The sequence below is a fragment of the Gallus gallus genome, chromosome 11 (genome assembly GCF_016699485.2).
Source record: "Gallus gallus isolate bGalGal1 chromosome 11, bGalGal1.mat.broiler.GRCg7b, whole genome shotgun sequence".
Lineage (NCBI taxonomy): Eukaryota > Metazoa > Chordata > Aves > Galliformes > Phasianidae > Gallus > Gallus gallus.
In genome coordinates, this window is record NC_052542.1 from 15,404,790 (window position 1) to 15,410,535 (window position 5,746).

Below are 5,746 nucleotides of genomic sequence, written 5' to 3' on the forward strand. Positions count from 1 at the left end.
TTTTAAAGCATGCCCAAATCATAAATCAAACACTGCTGACTTTTCATGGCAGGAGACAAGCTTTAAATAGGATAAATGGGTTTTGAGCATGTTGTATAGGTCATCGTAACCTAAAGTAATGAATCTGGATTAACAACCTTAGTGAAAGTAATTGCTGTAATATAGATAGTCTACATAGGTTTAATGTCGGGGTTATGTAAGTTAAACAATTGAAGTCTATACGCCTGTCCATCTTGTTGCCTTTGGCTTTGGAAAGAGTGCTGAACTATTTCAAAACAGGAGGTGAGAAATGAAACCAAGATCAAGGGATGTGAGAAAGAAAGATCTAAAGAAAACATGAGGGCAGTAAGTACAAATGGCAGCAGGAGGAGTGCAGGAAGGAAGCACGGTGATGCTAAAAAGAGGGGTCTGAGCAGGCTCAGCTCTACTGGCATGCCACGCTCTGGGTCATGGTAACCTGCCTGCTTTCTAACACACCTTCTCCATCACATCCTTCAACACTTGACTTTAAAAAGTGCTATTGAAGAGACTGTGAATGAACGGTTATAAAATTACCCACTTCAAAGCCCTTCTAGTGTTACTTGCTCTTGTAGCATCCCATCCCATGAAACCCTGGGACAGAGGTGACCTGTTGTGCCTGGGGGTGGCAGCAGGGATGGGGCAGCGGCTCAGCGATGCTCCCAGCTCCATGCGCTCCTGTTGGCTTTGGGTGGTGATGGGAGGACCTGGTTGTTTGTTCCTGCATACCTGGGAGCATGAAGGGGATGTTGTGCTTTGGCCCACAGCCATCAGCCCACACAAAGCTGGCAGCACTCGCTTATTTGTGATCTCTCTGTCTGGGGGAAAGAAAATCACACAGTACTTGTCATAATGGGGGGGGGGGGGGGGCGGGAATGTATTGCCCTTTTGCCATCGTAATTTCCCTTACAGCAATCTGGGAGAGTAGAAGTCATCTGTACCAGGTTTCCTATGGGCATGCACTGTCAGCAGTAAGTGCTAACACCAATCCAGGAGCACATGTGGAAAGCTCTGTTGCATGCATGACAGAGTGCAAAGCCAACAAGACAAAAAAGAAGATGATCTGCATCTGACTGAGAGTAACCTGAGGGTGATTTATTCCTCTGTTGTGTGGAAGAATCTTACCTTTCCAGAACAGGCGTAAGAAATCACTGTTATTGCTTCTGCATGTCTCAGAAAGCATCTTAATGCCTTTAATTTCTCAAACAAACTCAATTCACTGCCTGAAGGACAAAATCCTTAAAGAGCTCATTTAATTAAAAAGATGAATGGGGAAAAGCAGAGCAAATAAGATATAATTATTGTGTTTTAATGTATATACAGCAAAGTAATCATGTTGCATGTTGGACATAGATTAAGGGAGTAAGAGGCTTAAAAAGTTGGTGTTTTCGAAAATGTCTTAAGAAAAATTGCCTTTAAAAGTTCACGTTGGGAGTTGGCTCTTTTGTGGGCTCTTCAGGATTACCTGTTCATGCAATAACATAGTGCTGGATGTTTCCCTTCACTCCAAATGCTGTCACTATGACTGCAGATGAGTTGCGTGAGATGTTTGAGCAGAAAGTGCAGTCCCTGGAACTAAAAAACAAAAGCAAAACCGCCAAAGAAATGACATCCAACCACTTGAAAACGTCGCTTTGGGCCATGCCATCACTCCCTCTCCATTTTTCAAGTATTCTCATGGACAGGAAAAGGCTGATGATAACAATAATAATAATAAAAAAAAAGGTAGGTGCTGAACCTAAGAAGATTAATGATTCTGCTCTGCCTACTGGTTTAACATATGGTGCAGAGAGCAAATGGGACATGGTGACAGACCCATGTGCGCTGTAATGAATGGCTGTGTCCACAGGATAGAACACAGCAACCCAACAGCAGCAACGTCAGCAAAACTCAAGCATCCAGCAGCAGGGGGTGCCTGAGCATGGCTGAGGGTGACGTGATGGATGTGCCATGAAAGAGGCAGAGCGCATAGCCTTGCAAGCTGGGTTTATGTGATGGAGGCGGATGCAGCTCCTGCTTTGGGGCTGGTGGTGGCCTCACCAGTGCTGATGGCTTTTTTTGTGGATTTTTTTTATTTGTGATTTGGTTTTGAAGTCTATTGGAAGCATTGCATGATGTCAGAACCTTCCTCCAGGTGGACGGGAGGAAATGCAGATGTGCACCCTGAAGTTATCTGAGCCGTTGAGTGGCAGTATGTAGCGTCAGCATCTCAGTACCCTTCTTTTAGGGATTTAATGGCTGAGAGTTGAGTCTTGTTCACGAGGGGAGGGCTGTGGGGATGACTACATGAGCTGAGAGGCAGCTCTTACATCCTTCAGTGTACCTTTCTGCAGCACAGATACCCAGAACCTGCAGCAAATGGTCAGTCCCACCACTTCAGGGGAGTTGGTTTAGAAGTGCCAGATGCCTCTTAATCTTCCTAGTCAACATCTGCACTAATTTTTGTATACTTTGGAAGCAGAATAAGAGTTGCTTTCAGTTTTCTCTTCTTACTTTGTACTGTTCAATATTCTGGCAGTGTGTAGCACTGGTAAGGAGGAAAACAGCACTGATGAAACAGGATTTGCCTCCGGATGCTCATGCACTGAGGTCTGATGGGCTCCAGTTCCTGGGGTCACATGTGGCACTGTGGGAACTGGTTCCCCAGAGCCTCTGCTTGGTCTTGCTTTGGGAGATGAGGAAAAGTCCTTGCTCCTCTGCTCGTTGGCATGCTGCAACGCATCAAGTAGAACCACCGCAGGACTGATCCTGATTGACTTTTTGAACGTAACCTGGGTTGTACCTGGTTCTTAATGGAAGTTCCTACATGTAACGAATTCCTGGTGAAGCAGTTTGTTTTTTTAATAATGAAGGATTTAAGTCAACTGTCTAAATTTTTCTATTGATAATCTAGAATTCCCATGGGTTGTCCTGTAAGTGACTTGAACATTGCAGAAGTCTCTCCATACCAAATATCACCATTGTTTTCAGGAAGCTTCAGTGCCTGTTGCTAGCTCCTGCAGCCCCTCCTTGCCTGTGCACTGTTTGCTCCCCACTCATACCAAGGGTGACTTTGGCAGTCTAAACCCCTTCAGGCAGTAGAGCTGGTTGCTATTTTTCTCTTACGTGCAGCTTAGGATTGGTCCAAACTGTGTTAATGTTCATGGAGAGCTGGGGGGATCCTTGCTGGAAAACACTCGTCGATAAAAATCCCACATCAGACAGCAGAACGTGCTCCTGCCTGCTCAGCCCTAGCTGCTTAGGTAACTGAGTTTAGGCAGCAGCCAGAGCCAACAGCTCTTTGCCAGCATATTAACTAGACAACTTTACTACGCTTTGCTAATTATTGATTGTATATTTACACCTGGATTTTAGTAGTGAATCTTCTCGCACTCTTTGGATAGTGAGAAAAGTTGCAAAATAATAGGAAAAAATCTCCAGAATCTCTAAACAAACAAACAAAACCAAAAAACAAAAACAAAAAACAGTTTTACCTAACATAAACTCCTTTGATGCTGAGATATAGTCTTTGGGAGACCAGTGCTGTTGTAAGTCTTAACTGGGTGATGAGCAGGTGACCAAACTCCAGGTAATCTGCTGGCTCCAGAAAGAAGAGGGGAGGTCTCTGCCTTGGCAGCTTCAGTATCATGCATTTTGTTGAAGATTTTCTGCAATCATAGAATCACTGTGGTCAGAAAAGACCACTAAATCATCAAGTCCAACCCTAGCCGGTTGCCATCACTCCCACTGACTGTGTCCCTCAGTGCCACATCTCAATGGTTCTTGAATGCTTCCCTGGGCAGTCTGTGCCAATGCATTACCACTCTTTCTGAGAAAAAATGTTTCCTGATATCCAACCTCAGCCTTTGGACATGCTCCAGGGCCTTGATGTATTTTGATAGTGGGGGGCTCATAACTGAACACAACACGAGGTACAGCCTTGCCAGAAATGAATACAGGAGGACAATCACCTGCTTGGTCCTGCTGGCAATGTTATTTCTGATACAAACCAGGATGCCGTTGGCCTTCTTGGCCATGCTGCTGGCTCATGTTCAGCTAGTAATGTCCCTTTCGTACGCATTTTTGACACTGGTTGTGTGTCCACTTGCTGATATTAGAGTCAGACCAGCACTAGTTCATTTTCACTGTGTGAATAGGTCTATAGAATGAGTGTGCAATAAGCAAGTCTGGGCTTGCTTAAAAAGCTGGTGCTTGTTCACTCAGTGAACATAAATCCAGTGATAAAAGTGGCAGGAGCCAATTTGAATGAGCTATGGGATGGTTTGCAATCAGGTAAACCGTACACGCTGTCCCAACTTCAAACTTTAATTAGTTTCAGCAGATGTTACCTCTGTGAATTTTCTGTCTGGGCTAAGGAAAGAAGTGCCAACCATGTAACCTACTTGCAGCCACCCAACCTTCCCTCTTGTAGCTGAATTCAACAAGCTGAGGCAACTAATATTCCCACCCTGAAAAAATGGTTACTGCCAGAAACTCTTAGAATGGGACTCACAGGATGTTCTGATTAAAATCTGGATCCTTGCAAACAATGGTGTCCAAGGGAAAAAAAAATTACAGGGTTTGAATTTGCAAATGAAATCATATTTCATATTCAGTTCAGAAGATATTGTGCAATGTTCCCAGGATGCACAAATGAAGCCATGCAGATGGCTGTCCAGAGCCTTGCCAGAGCTCCTCGTACATTAATCCTGCCTACAAAGTATTTTACTTGAAGGAAACCAAGCCTTGAGACCAGCAAGCTTCTTCCTTTGTGGTCATGTGATGTTCACCGGGGAAAAACAAGAGGTCTGAAACTCTTTAGTTCCTCCATAGAACTCAGCTCTTGGTTCATAACGTCTGAATAGATGACATAGGTATAAATTGAACCAAACCAAGTCAATGTCCTACCCAAACCAACCAACCACCAAGACGTGAGGAAATGGGAACTTTGTCCTAATTCATTGGCACCAGCATTAAGATGGAGACAGCTCTCTTTTTTTTCTCACCTAATCCTTCCATCGCCGCAGGCTCTTGGTTTCCTTCTTTTTGCTCACAACACCCCTCAGGTTGTACGTAGCTGGTGTAGAAAATCCCCATCAAAGAAGATTAATCAAAGCATGTCATTTTAGCTGTGATTTGCCAAAGTCTTCACTTAAGTACCTATAGGCTGATTTATTCTTTTCACCTTAAAACTTTTTTTCCTTCTTATATAGTGACTGCCTGGTTGTGTTTCTTAATTAGATGAAGCATAATTTCATTCTCTCCCAAGTCTTTGTCAGGCCAAGATTTTTCTCTCCTATCTTCTTTCTTGCCCCTGTGAGATACCCATCTTTGAATGCTCTTTTGCATTTTTGAGTGAGAATTATCCTTTACGTAGGACTTTGGTGTGAGTTCAGTCATTAATAGATATATTTCTTGTAGGTATTTGTATATACAGCCTCTTATTGAAAGGCAGTTCTCTAGCCTCTCTATTGAAAGGCACTCTGGGGAGACTTTCTCTCAAGGACATGATATTGCCATTATGGTTCCCTGGTTACCCATTGCTGACTTTTGTTCTTTCAAGAAGCTTGATCTTATCCAGAAATACAATTTCTATCAATTCTGAAGAGATTAACAGAAATATGAATGGTAGCTTCTTAATATTCCATGATTTCATATCAGCTGCTGCAGAGGGCTTGCACAATGACAGAGTTTATGCAGACAGAAGGGCAAGTTGTTCTGCAGTTAAGCAGGAGATGCTATAGTTGTG